This window comes from Cylas formicarius, unplaced genomic scaffold (genome assembly GCF_029955315.1).
Source record: "Cylas formicarius isolate icCylForm1 unplaced genomic scaffold, icCylForm1.1 PGA_scaffold_6__28_contigs__length_40554024, whole genome shotgun sequence".
In the NCBI taxonomy this organism is placed as follows: Eukaryota; Metazoa; Arthropoda; class Insecta; order Coleoptera; family Brentidae; genus Cylas; species Cylas formicarius.
The window spans coordinates 28,018,881-28,041,109 of NW_026844347.1; the positions used below are offsets into that span (position 1 = coordinate 28,018,881).

At 33.1% G+C, this 22,229-nt stretch overlaps 1 protein-coding gene across 2 annotated transcripts in view; it reads right to left on the reverse strand.

Annotated features, from left to right (window-relative positions):
- Nucleotides 1-22,229, reverse strand: part of LOC132703288 (octopamine receptor beta-3R-like) — a 305,268-nt gene that overhangs the window by 247,498 nt on the left and 35,541 nt on the right. The window contains exon 2 of one of the 2 annotated variants that reach the window (XM_060672444.1): nt 6,255-6,347. The exons of the other annotated variant lie outside the window; for it this stretch is intronic. The gene's annotated coding sequence lies outside the window, so the exon portion shown is untranslated. The remainder of the gene's footprint in view (nt 1-6,254; nt 6,348-22,229) is intronic. 2 annotated transcript variants of the gene reach the window in all.

Genomic DNA, 22,229 nt, shown 5'->3' on the forward strand with positions numbered 1-22,229 from the left:
CATCATCATTTTGAGAAAATACTGCCAAAACAATGTCACAGCTAAACTGATGACTGTTGAATTTATGGCCATAGTAGACGCCGCAAGGTCTATATTACTGTCAAAGTTTGTGATTTCAACAAACTGATTTCTCTATATAAAATAAACCAAAAATATAGACATTGGAAATAAAATAACGAGATAGACTATTTGTGTGGGATTCCGATGAGTGACCCGTGCTCTCGTTGTTGCACTCGATTAATCACTACCAAAATTTCTTGATAAACGATTTTCTTTTTATTGATGAAAATAAATTACATTTTCTCAAGAAAACAAAGGACTAACATTCTTTAAATTAATTACATAGCCCGTTAGATGAATGCTGACTCTAGTACCTTTTCGCGACTTCTTGCCAGAGAGACTCATGGAACTGTTTCGAACTGTTTCGACCGGTCTGTATCGGCATCGGATCAAATGCAAAACTTTTAGTTGCTTTATGCAATATGCAACAAATATTAAACATTTTTACAAATTAGGTGCGTTTTTATATTGGTGCAAAACCTTTGCGCTGTGCGGCTGATTTATTGAAGTAGCTTTAGTGCGATCATTGAATGTTTAACCCGAAAAGTTTTCCGTTTAACTGTCATTTGCGTACCCTGAACAAGTTTTAATAGCTTTCGAACGGGTGCATTGTGTACGATTTTAAATTACCTTATTGGTTACGTCCACTCAAGAGCCTTTGTGGATAAAGACGCCTTAGTCGCGCGCTCTTTCAAAATTTCAAAGCTCGCGTTTCTGTGTGAGAGGAAGTTTGTAAAGGATATCTCAAGACAATGGGAACATATCTCTCTATTCGATAGAATATGTCGGATAAATAAGGGCGGATAATGAAGCGGTGACACGTTTGCGTTTGGATGAGAATTGGAGCACCAAAATTTAATTTTTAAAGGATCGCTTTGATTAATCGAAATTTACGAGAAAATGCATTTAGCCGAGTCGTATTTAACCGTTTTTAGAAGACTTTAAGGCAGTAAAATTTATTTCGTTTGAGATCAAAATGTCATTCGCAACTCAGTTCGCTTAATAATGAAATAAAATGAAATGGCTTGTTCATGGGACTCACCCATTTTCACAAAAACTACAAAAATATTATAACAACGCACAGTGCCGTTAAACTGAGCATTTTGGCCTGCAATTATCGAAAGAAGCTACGCTGTATAATAGCAATAGCAGCTGTGTTAATTAAGTTAAATGCTTCATAATTAATTATAGCACTTTTAAAATATTGACTAAAATTCAAGGATAAATAAACAATAACGATTTTGAATTAACAATATGATCAACTTGCCGAAGCGAAGAAGATGTTTGTTACATATACTTGTTACAATAGTTTATTTACCCTATTATTTTCTAGCTAGATAAACTTCATATTTTCTTGAAAAGACAGAAATTTGTTATGTGAACACTTTAAAGATAATTATTTATCTATGTATCACAAATTTCAACTAAATCAGAATTTATAAACAAGAAGGTCTCTACTTTTTAGTTTTTAGTTAAAATTAATTTCTTTATAGCGTGGTATTAATTAATTTCTTTTTTGAAATAGAGTTTGTCAAAGATTTGTTTTTATTTTTTTTGTACTACATAATTTCCCAAATAATTCCGATTTTTGAAAGAAAATTGAAAATTGGGAGTTTTTTTGGAATGAGATATTTAAATTTATATTTAATTTTCTAACTTTGTTAGATTCGCTGGCTAAAAGTATTTTCTCACTTTCAAAGGTTATACGATCTTGCCTTCTTATATTTTTGGTAGGGAAAATGAATTCCCAACGTATTCGAAATATTTTGTTGAAAAATGAACCAATACTTAACTATAGTTTAGACTAATTGTATATTTTTGGTAACTTTCTTTTCATAAGAAAAACCGTTAAATTCTCTAGGTCTATGCGGTACAATCTATTACTTTATACCTTCTTTTTTTAGGTGCTGGTGAAACACAATTTTTCTTTCCTTTTATTATTATTAAGACAGGTCTACAGTGATTTTGATGTTTGAAAGATGTTTGCTTATTAGTATATTTTTTGGGGCCCTTTTTCAAAGAAACGCCATATTTTTGCTCTGTTGGCGCTCTATATCGTAAAAATGTTATTTTATTAATATACATACCTATAACATGAATGTGTTTGTTCGATGTTAGCTAACATAGCTATAGCATAGCATAGCAAAATAAACTACCAAGAACATATGTGGTGTGGTGACCTTAAACTGCTTTGCATGCTCCTAGGACAACAGGGGGGTTATACAAAATTTCCATTCTTACAAAGTGGACGGTGATTGAAATATTATGAACATTATGCAAAAACAAGGATTAGCAAAACAAAATGACTAATATCGAGAAAAACGCCTGGATTTCACTCAAAAAAGTCTAAGTATAGTATTTTTTTTTACTTTTTTTTGACTAGATTCCACATTTTAACTGAATAAAAAAATAAACTATTTTAGAAGTATAGTTTTTTTTCTCTTGATATTTGCATAAAAAACCTTACCTGATAAAAATAAATGCAAGCAATTTTTGAAATCAGCATACCAGAATTATATGAAATCGGTTATCAAAATAAAAACATCTGTCAAAAAGTTTAATTTTGTAAACCTGTGTAATAATTGATACAAATCAAGAATCGCAAACCTAATAGGATTGCCCAATCCCATAAGACATACGTTCGCCAAAATTATCGATCGCACGTGGTCGCTTGTGACGTAAGCGAAGTCAGTATCAGTTAATTGTAAAAAAAACTTGGACAAGACACTGTTTTTAAGCTTTAACAAATACTTTAAAATTATATGTGCTTGAGTGGCGAGAAACGAGAAAAGCAGTATTTTTAACCTTAAACAAAGACATAAAAGTTTTGTGTTCGTGCTGCTTATTAGCGGTGTTATTAGTTAGGACGTAAGCTCAAAATATTACACATAATAATATAGGTAAAGGTAAAAAATACATTTCTTTTACCTTTTTCAGTTACATCAAAAAATAGTTAGGAATGCTTGGAACGAGATGTGCCATGTATGAGTGCAATAACAACTATTTTGATGAAAAAGCAAATTCTCGAAAATGTAGTTTTCATCGCTTTCCCAAAGGGAAAGATCTAGTATCCCGAACTATTCGGAACGAGTGGATAGTTCGATGTAGAAGAGAGGACAAACTTAATCCAGATAAAAGCTATGGCTGCTCAGTTCATTTTGTAATGCTTTTTACAAAATTTCTGGATTCCTCCTGCGTCAGTTTTTGACAAACAGTTTCAGTCAAGCTCTGAAGGATGAAAAACCGACGCAGGAGGAATCCAGAAGTTTTGTAAAAAGCGATTACGAAAGATACTTACAAAATGAGTTATTATGTTTTTTTTGTCTTGAGTTACACATTAAATTCACCACAAAATTTAAATTTTAGGTTGACCTTTAAAAAATATTCTAAAAAAAAATTGCTGTTCTCCCACCCTATTATTATTTAACCAGAAGCAGGATTATCTAGATCAAAAAGACTTCATTCCAAAAATGCCAAAAAAGGAGCTCAGCAGGTATTGTCTGAGCTTTTAGCAACAACATCGAATGCCACAAGTAAAATTCTAGAGAAATATCCATCTCCAGAACCCATGCCAGAACCCCGTCCAGAAAATCTTTGCAAGATGATACTGGCAGAAAAAAAATTAGAAAGTATGGTAAAATTGTAAAATAAAGATTTAAGTATATGTAGTAATATGTATTTTTTATATTATGTACATACGAGGGTATGTATAAATACATATTATTTACCTACCACCTATAAATAGTTGTTATGTATGCCTAATATATTTTCTTTGTTCTTTAATATGTTCTTTAATATATCCAAAAATAGGGATTTCTAGTTTATAAGTATTTGTTGATTTTTGTATTTTTAAACTCGTAGAATGCCGTAAAACACAAAGTTTTACGAGTAAATCGTTTTGTTCGCTAGTTTTATGTATTTATGTGTAACAATATTTAATTAATATATGTATTTCAAGGGAATACATATAAGTCAAACTTGATTGCAATAGTATTATTTTTACCCTACCTGTGACCCTACCCTACCTAAGTACTAAAACGATTTAATGTTGACATTAAATGAAAGTGATTATCCAAACAAAATGCTATATTAGCTACTCAAAATACTCAAAGTCCATCGAAACTCGGGTCAGTTTTAGATTATTTCCATGCATTTACACAGTAAACGCGCCAATACAGGACTCCACCTACGTCACAGCCAGCGAGAGTTTTCGCATTGCACTTGCGGACAGATTTGGCGGATTAGGCAATATTAGGTTTACGATTCTTGGATCCAACCTACTATGTTCTAATATTAACTATTTCCTGGGGCGGTTGTCTGTAGAAAGAAGTTCGTGGCTTTTGTTTTTCCTAAAATTGCAATTTATTCCACGTAAAAATTTTCAATTGTTCACCGGTACATCGAAATACAATCAGCGAAGCCGACTCGATGCCACGCTAAAACCGGTAACGCGGCGAAAAATGATTTTTAAATTTCATGGAAATTTTCTTCAAATATTTTCCGGTTCGACATTTTCAGGCTGCTTGGAGAAACTCTTAGTTTGAAATTATTCTCTGCTTGTGTCTCGCGTCTGCTCATTTTGAATACAATTGACGAAGCGCGCGTTGAAAATAAGAGACGAATAACGAACGCAAGTTGCCATAAATATTCTTATTCCGCATCCTAGATTTACTCGAAACCAATTTTGTAATGCAAATTTACTTTCTGGCTGCTCAAAGGGAACTAAAAACTGACGAGTAAGGCAAGTTTAAAGTTTTGGTGGAATATTTCGATTTCTAGGTCTGATTTAAATATGAAAGGCAACTGATGTGGCGTGCATATGATCGAACTTATCAACGAACTTTCCAAACTATAAAGAACATGTCTCTTCGTAAGATTAGTGAGAGTCGGTATGCAATTTAAATTACAAAGTACAATATGGTACAAATCGTATGGGTCTTGGGCGAGATTTTCAAAATATGAAAACCTCATCTTGAATTAATTGCACTGAGGTGGCTTTTACTTGATGAAAATCCATTTTACAAAATAAATGAGAAATAAAAGTTTAGATTTTCACGACATTATATAATCAATCACATTGATAAATAAAATCAAATAAATCAAATCACATTTGATAAAGACAAGGTGTTGTGGAAACAACCGTCGTGTGAATATATATCATTTCGTGGAAATCTGAACTTTTAGTTCATATTTATTTTGTATCATTTTATTGCTTGGTGAAGTTCTTCAGGAATGAGGTAACTTAAAATTAAAAATTGACACACTCCGTTTTAATTGGAAGTCAACTTTGGCAACTAATATAGAAAATATATGACAACGCCATCTTTTAAGTGGAAAAAACACGACAATGCACAGGGGACGCCGTTAGCTATTCGTATAAGCAGCCCACATTTATTCAAATAGGATAGGATGAAGGATGAAGTACGGTTAATTATTGAAAAAATAATAATTTGACCTACAATTTCATTAATTAGTGAGACATTTTTCAATAATATTTTTATTCATTTCTTTTAATTGCGAATACTGAAAACATTATTTTCGACATTTTCTCTTGAGCAATTTACCTATAAATATGTTTCGTGGAAATATTAATAATAATAATATAAATATTTTTTTTCTCTTTCCTTAGTGGTAAATTTAATACACATGTCAGAAACTGAACACAGCCTTCGAAAAAGCTACGAACAATTTTAATGGCAATTTTATGCGTTTTTTTTTCTGATAAATGCACGAGGCACAACGCTCTAGCATTTCCATCAATCACAGCGCACATCAGCCGCTGATTGGATATTCACTACTCGTTTATTATCCATAAAGGGTGTTGAAGTATTGACAACTTTCAGATAATAATCGCGGAAAATAAATGAAAGTTGGCACAGTCGTGAAAGAATTTTTTAATTTTTTAACCACTTATGGATTTGGATAATTCTTCGTTTCAGAGTCGAACAACGTAAAAAGAGTAGAAGACCGCACTGACAGAAAAAAATTGCAATTGAATGAATACAACCATTTTTAAGAAAATTAATATAAGTTATGAAATTTCTTACGAAAGGCTAATCTTATTGCTAACATTTTTAATTATTCGAAAGAGACACTGGAAAAATTGTTCATAATTTCGCAATTTTATGTACTGAAGAAAACCAAAATAACCTGTAGTCTTTAAATAAATGTTTAACTTACTATCTATTACTTACGTTTCTCTGGTTAGGACCAGTTTATTGAAGCAAAAAAAGTTCGTCCAGCTATTGTGATACCCGCTTGCAAAACACATGCTCCAACGTTGATGTCTAAATTAAACAGAAAGTTTGAATTACAAAATAACGAATTGTTACAAGAAGTTCCATTAACCACACATTGCAGCACTTTGTTGTCCGTAATTTTTATATTCACGGTTCAAAACTTCACCAGTAACATTCAACTCGTAACAAATCAACTTAGTCAAAACTGCCGGCCATCCAACACGGCAAAAATTGTGGGCGGTTTTATGCAAAATGAAAAAAAGGCTTTTCATTTATTATTATTGTATATTTTAATTATTTCTTTAACTAATTTTTTTATACGTAAAATATTAAAAACGTATATTAGGAAATTGAGATTTTTTTATGTTTTTATTTATTTTATTTTGGTTTTAAATTGATATTTTCTGTATAGGTATCGCTAATTTTATCACTTTTTGAACGTAAATCTCATCAGCCTTGAATTAGGGTAATCTTTTATTCATTTTAAAAATAATATACAGGGTAATTTTTCAAAGAAACTTCCACAGGCTACTGTAATACTTTTTACAAAACTTCTGGATTCCTCCTGCGTCGGTTTTTGCTGAGTCGAACTTGCTGAGGTTTCACCAATCACCAACTGAAAGTTTCAGCCAAGCTCTGAAGAAGCCAACAGGATGATTGGCGGAACGTCGGCAAATTCGACTCAGCAAAAACCGACGCAGAAGTTTTGCAAAAAGTAATATACAGGGTCAATAAAAAGTATCTATTTTTCAGCTTTAATTTTTTTTTCAAACAAAAAAATGACAAAATATTTTAAAACCCAAAACGAAAAATACGCGCGGGAACAATTAACAGATCTAGCAAATTTTTAAAAAAGGTAAAGTCGCAACTGTTTCTCGTTACCGGAACAAGCAAGAGGAATTTTGATAATGCGATTGAAATCAGTTTTTCAAAGATTACATATATATAATGTTTAAAAGGAATATGTCAATATAATTGACGACAGTTCTCTTAATAAGGTTTAGATACACCTATCTACCTACTTAATTGTATAAATGTACTAATTTGCAGCAAAAAATATAATAAGCATATTTAAAAGTGTTTAAGAATCATCAGCAAATTTTGTATTACAGTATATTCGCTCGAATAGGATCAAGATTAAATCTATAGCCCAATGAACTATACATTTAACCGTTATTGTCTCCTATATAGAATAATAGGGAACTTGAACGAAATTTTGTTTTGAAGAATATGGCTTATAAAAGTACGTTACAATTAAAAATTGTAAAATTTAACCAGTTGTGAGGCAAATTCGCTGGTAGGAGTACGTGCCAGCCGGACGGTCGCATAGAGAAGCCATTGGAGAACGACAACGCGAATAAAAACATCCATGTCTCCGTCACGGAAGAAGAGCTGAGGCAGGATAAACAGGCGAAGAGACAGGAATGGATGACGGATGTTATACTGGAACTTATGGAAAAAAGGAGACAATATAGAAACAGGGATACGGAAAAATACCGAGAAGTGCATCGGAGAGTTCTGAGAAAGATCAAAGAGACCAAGGAACAGTTGCTGCAAGAAAAATGTGCTGAAATTGAGATACTGCAGGCAAACACGATAGTTTTAACCTTCACAAGAAAATAAAAGAAGCAGCAGGACGATTCCAAAGACGGAATACAGGAGTTCTCCTCGACTCAGACAACAACACCATCACCGAAGTCGACAAAAAACTAGCAAGATGGAAAGAATATATGCAGAAACTCTTTGGAGAGGAAAAAATGTGGCTGCAACGGTTAACACTGAAGGACCTACCATCACACAAGAAGAAGTGGAAGCAGCTATCAAAAGGTTAAAAAACAACAAAAGCCCTGGACCAGATCAAATACATGGAGAAGTCCTGAAGCTACTGGACTCCGAACAAATAAAACTGATAACCACCCTTTTTAACAAAATCTATATAGATGGCCAACTGCCAAAAGATTGGCTGATGTCAACATTTATCCCGCTACCCAAGAAAGCGAACGCAACTAAATGCTCAGAGTACAGAATTATAAGCCTGATGAGTCATGCTTTAAAGGCCTTCCTCAATATAATACAAGCACGAATTTACAAACGACTCGACGAGAACATAAGTGCTAATCAGTTTGGCTTCAGGAGAGGACTTGGCACTAGAGAAGCCTTGTTCGCCATACAAGTTCTGATCCAACGAGCACGGGACGTCAATACAGACGTTTTTACTTGTTTCATAGACTTCGAGAGGGCTTTCGACAGGGTTCGGCACGATAAGCTCATCGCAATGCTACGAGAATCAGGAATGGACAACAGAGACAAGGAGATCCTAGCAAAACTATACTTACAACAAAAGGCTATGGTTCGAGTAGAAAACACAACGTCAGCAGAATTTAGCGTTGGAAGGGGAGTGCGCCAGGGCTGGATACTGTCGCCTCTCCTGTTTAACGTGTATTCAGAACATCTATTCAAGGAAGCATTGGATGATACAGAGGACGGACTTGTAGTAAATGGTCAAATTATAAACAACTTGAGATATGCGGATGATACCGTTCTTGTGGCCGACACTGCTGAGGGGCTTCAGAGACTTGTGGACCGAGTGGGGACTGCATGCGAAGGATACGGTATGAAGATAAACTGTAAAAAAACACAAATATTAATTATCAGTAAAAACGATATTGGAAACCTACAATTTACTGCAAACAACGAAGCCATCAAAACAGCAGAGACAGTTACATACCTGGGCTGTACTTTGAACAAAGATTGGGACCACTCTCGAGAAATAAAGTGCCGAATCGAAAAAGCAAGAAGCACATTTAACAAAATGAGAAACATACTCTGTAACCTATCCCTCAGCGTCCGCACTAGAATAAGGGTCCTGAACTGTTATGTTCTCTCGGTCCTCCTTTATGGGACAGAAGCATGGACCCTTACCGATGCCTCGTGCAAACATATAGATGCCTTCGAGATGTGGTGCTACCGCCGCATCCTCAGAATTTCGTGGGTACATCATGTGACAAATAAAACGGTCGTTGAGCGCATCGGAGGAGAAATGGAATTCCTAGCACACATCAAACGCAGAAAACTGGAATACTTTGGACACATTATGCGCAATGAGAAATACCACCTACTCCAACTCATCTTACAGGGGAAAATAGAGGGTCGACGATCGGCAGGACGCAGACGAATATCGTGGCTGCGGAACCTACGTGCATGGACTAGAATGACATCAACAGGCCTATTCAGATCCGCAGTAAACAAAGTAATATGGACCAACGTGATAGCCAACGTCCACAGAGGACAGGCACTTTAAGAAGAAGAAGAACGCGTTCCTCTTGGTGGTTTTAATTTTTTATTTTAATTTTGATCCTGTCGGTTGCTTTTGTTATCTTGTATTTAGTATCAAAAAGAAAGTTTTAAAAATGGCCGAAGCCGACTTTTTAAAAGGTCAATCTGATAATTTACCTTTAGTGGATATGTTTGCGGTGACATTTTACATACAAATCACCGAAAGTTTTTCTTTTGATGATATTCACGGTGTAAAAGCTAAAAGGTATGTTTATAGAAAAATTTGCAACTAGTAATTAACAAATATAATATTATAATCGGTTTAACGTTTTCTAATTTTTAAAGTTCAAAAGGAATCTCTTTTTTTTTAATTATTCACTAAAAAAAGCAAAAAGATTTGTTTTTAACCAGTGAAAACCTAAATACTGATTTTAAAGTATATTGCCATCAATAACCTAAAGTGTTCTTTATTTTATATAGATCAAAAAGCTATTCCTATACAGACTGCAATGGGATGGGTGCAAGTTAAAATGTTCGGACGGTTAAGGCTAAAGTGACACCTGAACATAATGTGAACTAATAACGACGGATTTTATTTTCTGGTAGACGCATAAAAAGTTTATCTGGCGTTTTACAGGTTGTACACAAACACGATGACGAGTTATAATATTGTTCTTGTGTTGCTTTCATTATTATCATGTAAGCACACTAAGCACAAATGCAAACTGGAGTTGATTAAATACAAGCACATATTTACATGAGCCAAAAATAAACGTATATAGCATATTTCTCTATAACCTGAGAATAACATTATAAAACTCTCACCGTATCGATCGAACAGCAGCGGTATGACGTCACGATAATTCCCGAGCGTTTAGTGTTGTTTAAAAGAAATAACCAATTGTCACAACTTCAACTATTTATTGCTTAAATATTAGGTTTTGAGTTTCGGTTAATTTATTTTGTATGCTTTATGTCTATACATAAACAAATGTATTAAAACTAATTTTTAGGTATTGAAATTTAATTTCTCAATTTCATTTAGGAATTTTTAACCGTTTTAGAACTAATAAAAAACTTTGCTGATAGCGGTATTTTCGTACACATATTTCCTATAGTTTTGCTCTTTTATTATTAAATTTGCTCTAGAAATTAAAGGAATTTTTTTTCGATACACTCTGTATAATATACATGTGAAAACAGTCTACAATTTTTGCCTACTCATTTCGAGTATCCGACAGTTCAGTTTTGAACAAAATGCGCCTTTCAAGGGATATAATCCGGGCAGTTATCGTTAAGTGACGAAATGAAAAACACTCGGACATCAATGCCGATTTTCCATCACCTTTAATTAGACCCCAAACTATTTCGATAGCCGTTTCGTTCGTTAGGTGAGCTTTGACGAATAGACAGTGTACACATGGCACCCTGGTAAAGTATTTTCATCAATCACGGCAAAATTTCTATATGCACATCGATGCTGATTGGATTTTGAAGACTCATTCATTATCGGCAAACAACGCTAAAATATGGGACGGATTGCAGATAATAATTGTGGAACTAATCCAGAGTGTATCAGATATATTGACTGCTAACGCAACATTTTAGCAAATATACAGGATGTGCGGTTTTCGAGTTATTCCGATCATTATATTTTGGCTTTCATATTGGTGGTACTATGGTATTTAATGATAGTAGTGGTACTTCGGTACATGCTATGGATGATTAAGATATCATCAAATGTAAAGATTACTATTATTATTAATATTAAATATATATTATATAATATTAAAATATAGCAAGCGATTATAAACAGACAAGCAGGTTGGATTTAGTACAGTGATATCAATACATCAATACAACAAATACATCTGCGTGTTTGTAATAGTGTTGGTATTAATAAAATTCTGACAAGTTGATTAGTTTAGACCAATCGAAAAATACAACTATATGGTTTGTGTATGTGGAATAGCAGAAAGTATACTCAAGAGCAAGTTAAATAACAGTCAGGGAATGAGGGGTCCTTATTGTAGAATCCTTAAGGCCGCAGAACCGCTTTAGTCAAATGCGTCTACGAACGTTTGTAGAAGTTCAGAGGGGAAGGCATCTCGATATCGTCGAGGTTGTCGATAATGACACGTGAAAGACGTGTTCAGAACAGGAGAAAAATCCTATTGAGCTCCCAGCCAGCAGCTCACATTAGAGGACATGCCATAACAGTACCAGATGTTCAATTCGAAAAACTATCGCGACTCCCCATGCAGAGGTACCAATCTTCTTGTTCTCTAATAATTATTAGTTACATTTAAATTTTCTCTAAACTTCGCATCAGTGATCGTTTCTTAAATGTTCAATAGAAACGTTATAATTATTAGTTTGTCGTCACTCGTTATGTCAAAACGAAAATCTTCGTTGAGATATTTTTTATCAGCATTGTGTCGTAATTCAATAAGAAAACTTGCTGGGAACCCCTTTACAGATAACAAAAGTGTAAAACTTGTTTGATAAATGAAATCTGGATAGAAGCTAACTTATTTGGATCTTACTTTTCTTGGACCACGAATATGGGTATAATCACTAAACTGGCGGTTACGCTTGGTTCACTAATCTGTTTTTATTTTCCTATTATAATGCAAGAACAATATTTTATCTGCTCTTATATCTGAATTGCTATGTTCACCAACCACCAAAGTCATTTCAGAGCAATATGGCACCATATCAAAAAGCTTATTTTTATTTTGAGATTCACTTCCATGGATTAAGTCCGTTGCAGTAACTTCTACTTCATGTTTCGACATATCTAAGCATCCTAGAAAACTCTATACCCCTACAGATAAGAGGGATTTACGACGACATGCGAAAATTCAAAGATTGGAAATGTGTTTTCGCGCGTATCAGCAGGCAACGCGAAATTCCAGACAAAGGCATGTGTTCACGGGTAATGTATTATTTACGCCCCCGAATAGCATGCCCATAATTATATCGAGATAGCAAGGCGGGCCGTGACATGACCATATTTTCCCGCAAAAGAATTTTATATTTCACCGACAAGAACTAGGCAGTTTTGGAAATTACTGCTGTAAAAATTGATGCACCGCAGGTGGCTATGATATTTTCGTAGCTTTGGCAGCTTCGTAGCTGACTGAGTTGCCGTAATTTTTCTGGAAAATTGACTAATTTTTATAAGAACGCAACATCAATCTCTGATATCCGAACATAATTGGCAACACCGAGCTAATTACTATTGTCGCAGAACAGTCTGTGCTCTGTGACATTGTTGTTTTCATTTTTGGTGTCAATATCTCCTCACCGTACTCACAAACTTGTATAATTTGTGCTTTCATTACTGTGTTCTTTTATCTAAGAAAATCTTAAAGAAACAGTGATATTTGACATTCAACGACTGGAAAATACATTATACAAATATTCACATGTGAATTCACTAAACAGAATTCCCTCCATTTTTAGGTACGCGTAAATAGCTACGAAGGATGTTTGGGTTATATGTTTTAGTGTACAAGAATTACAGGAAATATAAGCAAGCAATTAAGCTACAAGTTGAATTTTTACTAGAACAATCATAAGATTACTGTTACTTGTTACTTGTCAATTACTGTCTATACGATGTGCTGCTTGAACATTTTTTCACTTAGATGTTTCATGTGCGATATCTAGCATCTCAAACTTATTTAAATGGAGGTTAAATCTATGAGTTTAAGAAAACCAATGCTTTGCACCGATTGACAAAACAAATAGCTTAAATATAAAAATAGATGTAGAAATTGCATCGTATCTACAGGGATTAGAGAGCAAAAACGCCAAATTAATTACAGAATTATACTAACGCCGACGTAGGTGTTGCAATTCTGCACTGGTTTTCCAGACTTTAACTCCTTTTTGCCTGAAAATTTAATAGGATTACGACATATTTTGAGAAAATACTGCCGTAAAAATGCAACATCCAAACATCGACGATCACTCAGTGGCCATCTTGTTTGTTGAAAGTCGCAAGGTCTTATGTGTCCTAGGTAAGAATTTGTCATTAGAGCTGCCGAAACGAAATTTTAAATATCGCGCATGCGCATTTTCAATGGACCTTTTCAATAAACAATTACATAAATTCCTCATGAGTTTCTGTACTGTCAACATAGGCAGGGCCTCTATACGAATAATATACATAATTCATTTTTTTACTCCCTTCTGTAAAATACCTAATTTTTCACCGATGTAGCGGGCGGGAAGTGCCATTTTACGGCGCCAGTTTCGCTTCCGACGTATTCGAGTCACTTTGAACATTTCCAGAATATTGCCGCACGGTTTTAGGAGCAATCGGATGTTTTCGGAGATATTACCGCACGGCTTGAATTTTGACGTTTGTCGATTCTGACGATCATTTCAGTAAAATACATTCGTGTTGTTTTGGTTAGTTTTGTACCCAAAAACTAATGGTCGTCACGTTAAGTCACGCGTTTATTAAACACTCGCCCCGCTCGGGCCAATAAACTTGTGACCCAAATGCCGTTTACCAAATTTCTTGCATAATATACTATTATACTTCAGATAAAGCTCTTCACAAGGACGTCAGTTATATCATATACCAAAGCAGCAATGTTGATTGAAAAGCACATTACAGCGAAATTGTCTTTGATCAGATTGATATCGTTTGTTAATAAATATAAAAAACTGAATAAGTTATTTTTATATAAATAGTAGCATTGATTCAACACCGACTAATAATCAAGACCGCTCAAGCAAATTTAAATTTATTGAAATTGAAAATGTACTTAAAATATAACTACAGTCTTGAATGAATTCTACCAGTCTACTCCACTGTCATCAACTACCTAAACCTAGTCGTTTCTGTTGCACTCCCAATACAAATGTAACTTTCTTGGCATATTTCATATTTCACCAAAATTTTACTAACTTTACAATTGTTATATTTTTACTAGATTTTGATATCGGAAAAAAAGTTATAAAAAACATTCTAAATTTACAAGTATGTGGAGTTTAGACTATCTTCTCGACTCACCACAGTTTCATCGCCGTAAAAACGGTAATCAGGTGTATTATAATAATTATAATAAAATAAGCTTTAGAATGGACTTTAAACCATATCTGGCAAAAGCGTCGACATAGTAATATATTTTAAGTAGAAATATAAAATAAAATTTTTTGCAATCGGTTCTAGCATATCAATGTGAAATTAAATTTCGTTTTGCCAGTTCGCATTTAAAATCTCCGCCGCACTATTGCAATCTGTGTGAATTGTTATAATGCTACCCGTCCTTCCACGAATTTAATATTACGTATTGCAGTAACAGCTTTCTTCCAAGAGGAGCGTTAAACTTATGGAAATATATCGCTTTATATTGAATCTATTTGCCGATATATTGGCAGTTTCGAATGGCAGATATTAAATTATAGCGGCCCTTCAATGTTCTGCGGTAAACGATTACTTTGACCTGCTATAATAAAAATCACTAAGTGAAAAAAGTGAAATCAACACGAGGCATGTCACAGAAAGACTAAGAAATTAACACGTTTGTTCAATAACGAGAAAAATTAATGAATAAATTAAAATGTGAAGATGAAACAAAAAAAATTACGATGGGGTCAAATATAAATTAATTAAATACCAAAAAGGTAAAGTACTAACGCAATATTCAAACGAAAAGTAAGTGTAATTCAAAATACCAATAGAAACAATCGGACTTATTATGAAAAAGTATGCAACTACTTGCAAACATGCTGAAAACTGTTTGGAGGCAAAAATAAATAGCAGTTGACAATTTTGTATGCTAAGATGGCGTTACAATATTTTTTTTCTTTCTTTCGTTTTTAATATATCTGAGTTTGGATATAGGGAAGAGAATTTGTTTCGAGCAAATCCAATTGACTTTACCTTTACTTTGAGAGGCATTCTAGCCGGGTTTAAATCTTGACTAGCCTCATTTTCGGATTCTTAATTTAACCTAAATAACCGATTCCATTTTATCGGTAATTAGCGGCTTCCAAAACTGAAAAATTAAATAGATATATCGTTCAAAGAACTACTTGTTTAAATAGTATTAAGGAGTCATACTCCTTAGCTGTAAAGGCGAAGGCTGATGTTTCTTCTGACAGATGATTTTCAAGTTCAACAAAAAAAAATGATTTTAGTGAAGTTCAGTAGCGAGTTCGATACTTAAATAGCAGTTTTTTTTCCGCAAAGCATTATGCTGAAAAATCAAAGAGAATATCGATCGACCTAACTTCACGATTTAAAAGTACTCTTGCAGTTCAAATAAACTACACTTTTTTTATATCATTCATGTAAAAAAGTTCTTGTTTAAACGACTTGTTGAATGCCTCTTTAATTTAACGACAGTTAAAATCACTCTGATTTGCATAGTCCATCATAGCTCTTTGTGAATTCTTGATGGCACAATATCTGGCTTCTATAAGAGACTTTTTTCTAAAAGCGATAAAACGAACTTAATTACGTTTCTTCGTTTTAAAATCTCGACTTCTTTGTCTCTGCTGGAGCTATCCTTAGAAATTTGTCATTACAAATTAGGTTTGATTCCGCGAGGCGAAATGGAAAGTGGAAAAGTTTTGGAAGGAAAAAATTGCGGGCGACGAAGTGAAAAAATGCAACCTCAGGCTTCATACAAATTAACCGTGGGGCATTGTCCCGTCCATCGCTAATAATTTGCATGACGGCCGGTTCCCGTCGGGGGAGAAGTAAATTAAATTCCCAATGTTGGAAATTTTCTTTATTTTATGCAGCAGACACGACGGGTTTCCCCAACGTCCCGTCTGAAATTTGCTCTGGTAAAACTGAGACCGTACCCTAACCACGAATTGGTAGGGATCAATGACATTATATTTAAAGGGGGCTTTAATGTTCCTGGAACCAACATTTAGATCCCATTCAAAACGCACACGAAGAGCATCACATCCAGTTCTGCTATATTAGATCTCATCCTTGTTTTTTTTTGTGAATTTCTGGAACCTTTATCAGGCACAGCTAATAATTTGAGCACTATAAAGAGAAAACATTTTACGTATGACAATTATAGCTTTATGTTTTTAAAATTAGTATGTAAGCCGTATTACATTTCTTATTGCAATTAATAAATGCTCAGACTAAACTTCTTTATAACACCTTAAAAGCACTCTGGAGCAAGATCAGTAATCATATGAGCTGTAATTGTTTGAGAGGTTTAAATGCCTTTTGATCACGGCTTGATAAACTGTCAAGGGCCAGATCAATTATTGAACTCCTCAACGTCTTATCGGTTCAAAGCGAGTTTGGGTTAATTTGTTTTAATTTCTCGTGTTCGTGTTAAAAATGCCTTTTTTATACCCTTGCAATCCGAATTGATGCACTCTTGACTTTGTTTAATAAAAAAAACAAAGGTGCCATTAAGAACAAAAAATTTTGTTTTCAAAGGATTTTTTCGGAATTTGTTTGTTTTAGAAAGAGCGCATCATTGAAAATATCTTTTTATTAAATTTTTATCTTTAAAACTAAACAAGTTATGGCTTGTGATGTTAATTGTTGGATACAATGTTAAAACGATTCAGCAATTTTGCTTAAAATGATTATCTAATGCTAATTTCACGTATTTTCTCTACGCATTATGAGACATGCTGCTTTTTCTATAAGTATTGATCAATAAAATACAATCAAAAAAGGTTGCTTTTTACAAAACTTCTGGATTCCCCCTGCGTCGGTTTTTGCTTAGTCGAAATTGCTGACGTTACAGTAGCCTGTGGAAGTCTCTTTGAAAAAAAAATCAAAACAGGTTATTTACAGAAATAATTTTTGACATTAGAAAAAAGTTCTTTACAGGAAAATGAAATTTATAAATCTCCTAATTTTTTGATTAACGGAATTATACATGATTTTCACCATTGTCTTTTGATTTGGTAGTCTGAGGACCAAAGTCAGTACTTCCCATATATATTTTTTTTTCAAAAATTAGATGCTGCTAATCTTAAATAAAAATATTTAATAATATTTTTGTTCGGTTTATATTTATATATAATTATTAATGTGCCTGGTTTTAAAAAGATATTTGGATAACCAACTAAAAAAAACTTACAATACATATTTTTAACAAGAATCAACAAGTTGTAATGCAAAATTTGGCTGCCAACGTAATCAAGGAGAGCAAACACGTAGCCAGAGTACCAAGAATTTATGGAAATATCCTCAATATTTATTCGCTATATAGTAGATATTATGCAGTAAACATGTACCATGAGAACAAACACCTTCAAATATATTTGAATATACTTCAATTAAATAAAGTTTTTCTCTATTTATTTAAATGTAATTGTACCCTTAGTTTCAACCCTGTTGTACCCCGATTACTGATTTATTTTCACTTCTCTTTTTAATTTAATAATTCAACAAATATTTGAGACAAATATTAAACACAATCTTCAATGTCAAATTTCAGAAGAGAAAAAAACATCCGGTTGTGGTTTTTCAAGGTGATTTTGGAGGTAGTTAATTTTTAAAAAATGCGTAAAACTCGGCAAGGGTTTTTTTTAAGATGTTTCCTAATCGAAATTCAATCGATTCTAAAAGCGTGCAGACTGATAAAAATTCCGTCACTTGCGCGCGTACTTTCCTTGACATTATTTACTTTTCGGTTAGGGGCGAGTAAAACTTTATTAAATAAGGGGCTGACGCGTTGAATAAGAGATTCCAAAATCAAGATTTACCGATCGAAATAATGAAGTCTAAAAAGCTTCGGAGTCCGTGTGTATTTTTGTATTCGCGCCGAGCGAAAAGAAAATATTTTCTCTTTTTTTATGCGTTTCGAACTTTTCCACGGGGAGAAAAGTTTATTTAGTTCAGCGCAATCGAGGACGTGTTTCGCGGGCTTCCTAACAAGGGGAATGGTGGTATCGTTAATAAATTTAGTTCGGTTTTTCGTAACTTTGTAAATTGCATTGTTCAAATGGAAAACCAACTTCGCAACAATATTGTTTTCCAAAAATAAAATTACGACAACTTTTTTGCTTGGATTTTTTCTCCCTTTTCTCGAGAACTTTTCGAACACATAGAATTACAACATTAACAACAGACTATTTGCCAAGCGACAATATTATTAGCAGCAGTAATGTCCATCGAATATATACAGGGTGATTTAAAATAATAATGTATTAGTTTTGGAGATACTGCAGTTAGTTTTTCAGTGAATTTTATGATCTTTTTTTAAGGTTTTAAGGTAGGTTTTTAGCAAAATGTACCACAACGGTAAAATCCCGGCACTTCCTAAAAGGCCTAAATATAGACCTCAGGCTTATCAATTTGCAATTTGCGAGACGGTCCTTGGAGGGGAGCAATTTGGGTTTAGGAATATAAGACGTAATAAAATACCACTCGAACGTGGAGTTTACCAGAGATGTGTTCCTATCTATTCATGACAAATATTTTGAGGGCCTACGTACAGGACGGAAGGTGTAAAGATTGAAGGAGATGTAATTAACAATACAAGATACGCCGATGACAGATAGATTATAATTAACTCCAGTTAATTATAATCTATAATAACCAGCCGAAGCAGAGGAGTAAACATTAAAATAAGTAAAATCAAATGGATGGTAGTGGGAAAGCTGCAAGTGTATCGGATAGCTTTTATTGAACGGCGACGTAGTGGAACGCATAAGTTCCTTCCAATATCTTGGAAGATGGTTAGTTTAGTTAGCTGTCATCAATAAGCTGAAGTCGAATGCTGAAAACATCCATCCACTTCTTTCAATAATTTCAGAAGGATGAATTGGTAAACATAAAACATAAGCATAAAAAGCTGTCATGGCTTCCGAAAGAGATGGATTCCATGGAATGGCCGCAATGATAATCACACCTGAACCCAGGCACTTTAAGAAGTGTCTGAACTATGACATGACGAAGTTTTCAACACATTTTCTGAGAGAAGCACTACTTTGTTTCTCATGCCTGATTTATACATAAGTGTCAGTTCAAAAAATAGTAGTAGCAAGATTTAATTTATTTACAAGATTTACAATTTTTCTTAAATTTAAACTTATACATCAGCAAATGCGCGTTTATAATTATGTAAAGATGTTAAATTCACAGGTAGTTCATATTACAGAACGTAATTTTCGCACAGTAATAGTTTGAATTTATAACGTTCCTTCGTTTGCATTCCATTGGGAATTAGAAATGTATCGATTTTTTTTTGAAAATTGAAAGAGATGATATATCAAAAAGATTTATTTAAATTATAATTAAATTAAGTTAAAATTATTTACCGTTATTGCAAACTGATTGCAAAGTTCTTATCTACTACAGAAAAAAAGAAACTATTTAGTTTTGGAAATAGCATAATAATTTTTTGGAATTTATAAAATTTAACGATAGAAAATCCGAGCTGTCTAAAATTGTAATAAAAATATTATAAAAACTTGATATACTGCCGAATTTGTGCACACTGGTAGTTTGAGACAATGGACATAATTTTCTTTTATATTTTAAAATAATTCATCAGCCGGGCGAGCAGATAAACGCGGCAAGAGAGCGTTTATTTAGGAGCCGAATAAAAGAAAGGGAGAAGAAAAAAATGGGATCCGATGTATTAGTTTAGACAGAGAATTTTTTACGCGCGCTCCGGCAATCAACCCATAACTCCGATTTTAAACTTCTGTAAAGCAAAAATTTTTTTTTCCGAATATTACGTCTATATTACGCTATTATCCAAACTACATCAAAAATGTTCAATTTGATTTACTTAAACTATCTTGTTAGAAAATTTTTAGAATATAGCCTCAAAAAGTCCGGGTAAACACAATGACGATATTAAGTAATTGTCTGTTAAACTAATTATTTTGTAATACTTAATAGCAATCGTGACTCACTTAACTCTAAAGTAGGTTCCGATTTATTAGAAAATTACATTGTACAGTAAATGATCTCGATAACGCCCCGTTAATTCGGTGTTTTGACTTTCGCTTGCATAAACTACATAAATACCTTAATAATAAAAGAAATGACAGAGGTCTAAGAAAGAGGAACAAATAATTATTATTATATTAAATTAAGCGATGACGTCACTGCCCTAATATTTCTATAATTATTTAAAACTTTACAGGTTTGTAAATAGCACTTTACATGTTATTTTTTCATATAGATTAATTTATTTTAGTGACTCCATCAACTGATCAACTCGTCCAATAGGAGAGGAGGAGTAACGCTTACTGACTTTGGAGAATAGATTATTGGTATTTTTGTCATTTTTAGCAGAATATTAGCTTGTGCTCCAAAAAATGGATACTTCCTTAAGTAAGGTAGTGTTGCGTTTTTCAGAAACGGACATTATGAAAATATCAATTTGGAACCGAAGGTAGTTCAATTTATAAAACTCTAGAACATGGAAAGATTGGTTAGGTATTTTATTAAAAAAATAAGTGCACTACTGGATTGATAAATATTAGATCAAAAAGGAACTCATCCAAAGTAATCTATTGTAAAGTAAGACAGAGCCAGATAACTTAACAAAAATCTCTCTACGCAAAAACCATCCAATATTATAAAAAGTTTTTATTTAAATACTATTTCAAACAATAATACTGTACTTGCAAACACAATGGTATGATGCCCATCCTTAATTTAATTGTGTAATATGATTGCTGGGCCCGGAAGCTGAATTTATTTATTATTTAACTAAATATTTTATAAAATCAAAATATTTTAACATTTAAATACTTATATAAAAGCTACTCGGAAATTAACAATATGTGTACAAAAATTACAATAACTAAAGCTAGTAAATTAATTCATTATCAAGTTGTCTGCTCTTACCTTTTAGGAAACATCAATTTTAATTTTAATGCCTACTCGGCATATAGAAACAACGTTTTGTTATTTAAATAAATCACTAACTGATCTTGGTAATTCACCTCTGCATGTGGCGTTCAGTGAATAATCTAAAAAATGAGACTGCTAACTCATTTAAAAATTAAATAAGAAAAATGAAAATGTAGATTAAGAATACTGATTTCATTATATAACGGGCAGAGTTTCTGGGTGGAAGGATTTTCGATGCGCATTATGTTTCCAATTGCCTTTTTTACGCTCACTTTCAATCAAAATGTTTTTCATTTAGTTTTTTCTTTATAGTAGCTTCCGGTTAAAGTTTTTTTCTAATATATTTATTACTACTAAAACTAAAATGCATTTAATCTTATTCAGAGCTAAAATCGGTGCGGAAACTTAATTCAAGTGATTTCAGAATTCTAAGTGGCACTTTCTTATATCCAAGCAACATTCAAAACCTCGCAAGATTCAAGTTTCTTACAATTCAAGTTCGAAGGTATTTTAAAGTATCTATCTGTTTGCCTGTTTATAAACTTATTTAATGTTAATGTAGGAAAATTTTTCAAAGCAAAAAGATAAGTTCAGTAGAATTTCCGTTTATTCTAAAATAAGGCATATATTACATCTTGCTTAGATTTTTAGACGTGCTTTGATATGAAGGGCGAACAAAACAGAAAATATACTGTTAAGCAGAGACATCAAATAACAGCAAATATGTATTCACGTATTATGTCCGCGATGGCGTCAAAAATTCAAATATATACACCACAAGTAATACTTGCGAGATGTTAAATAGTTAGACAACAGACATCGCG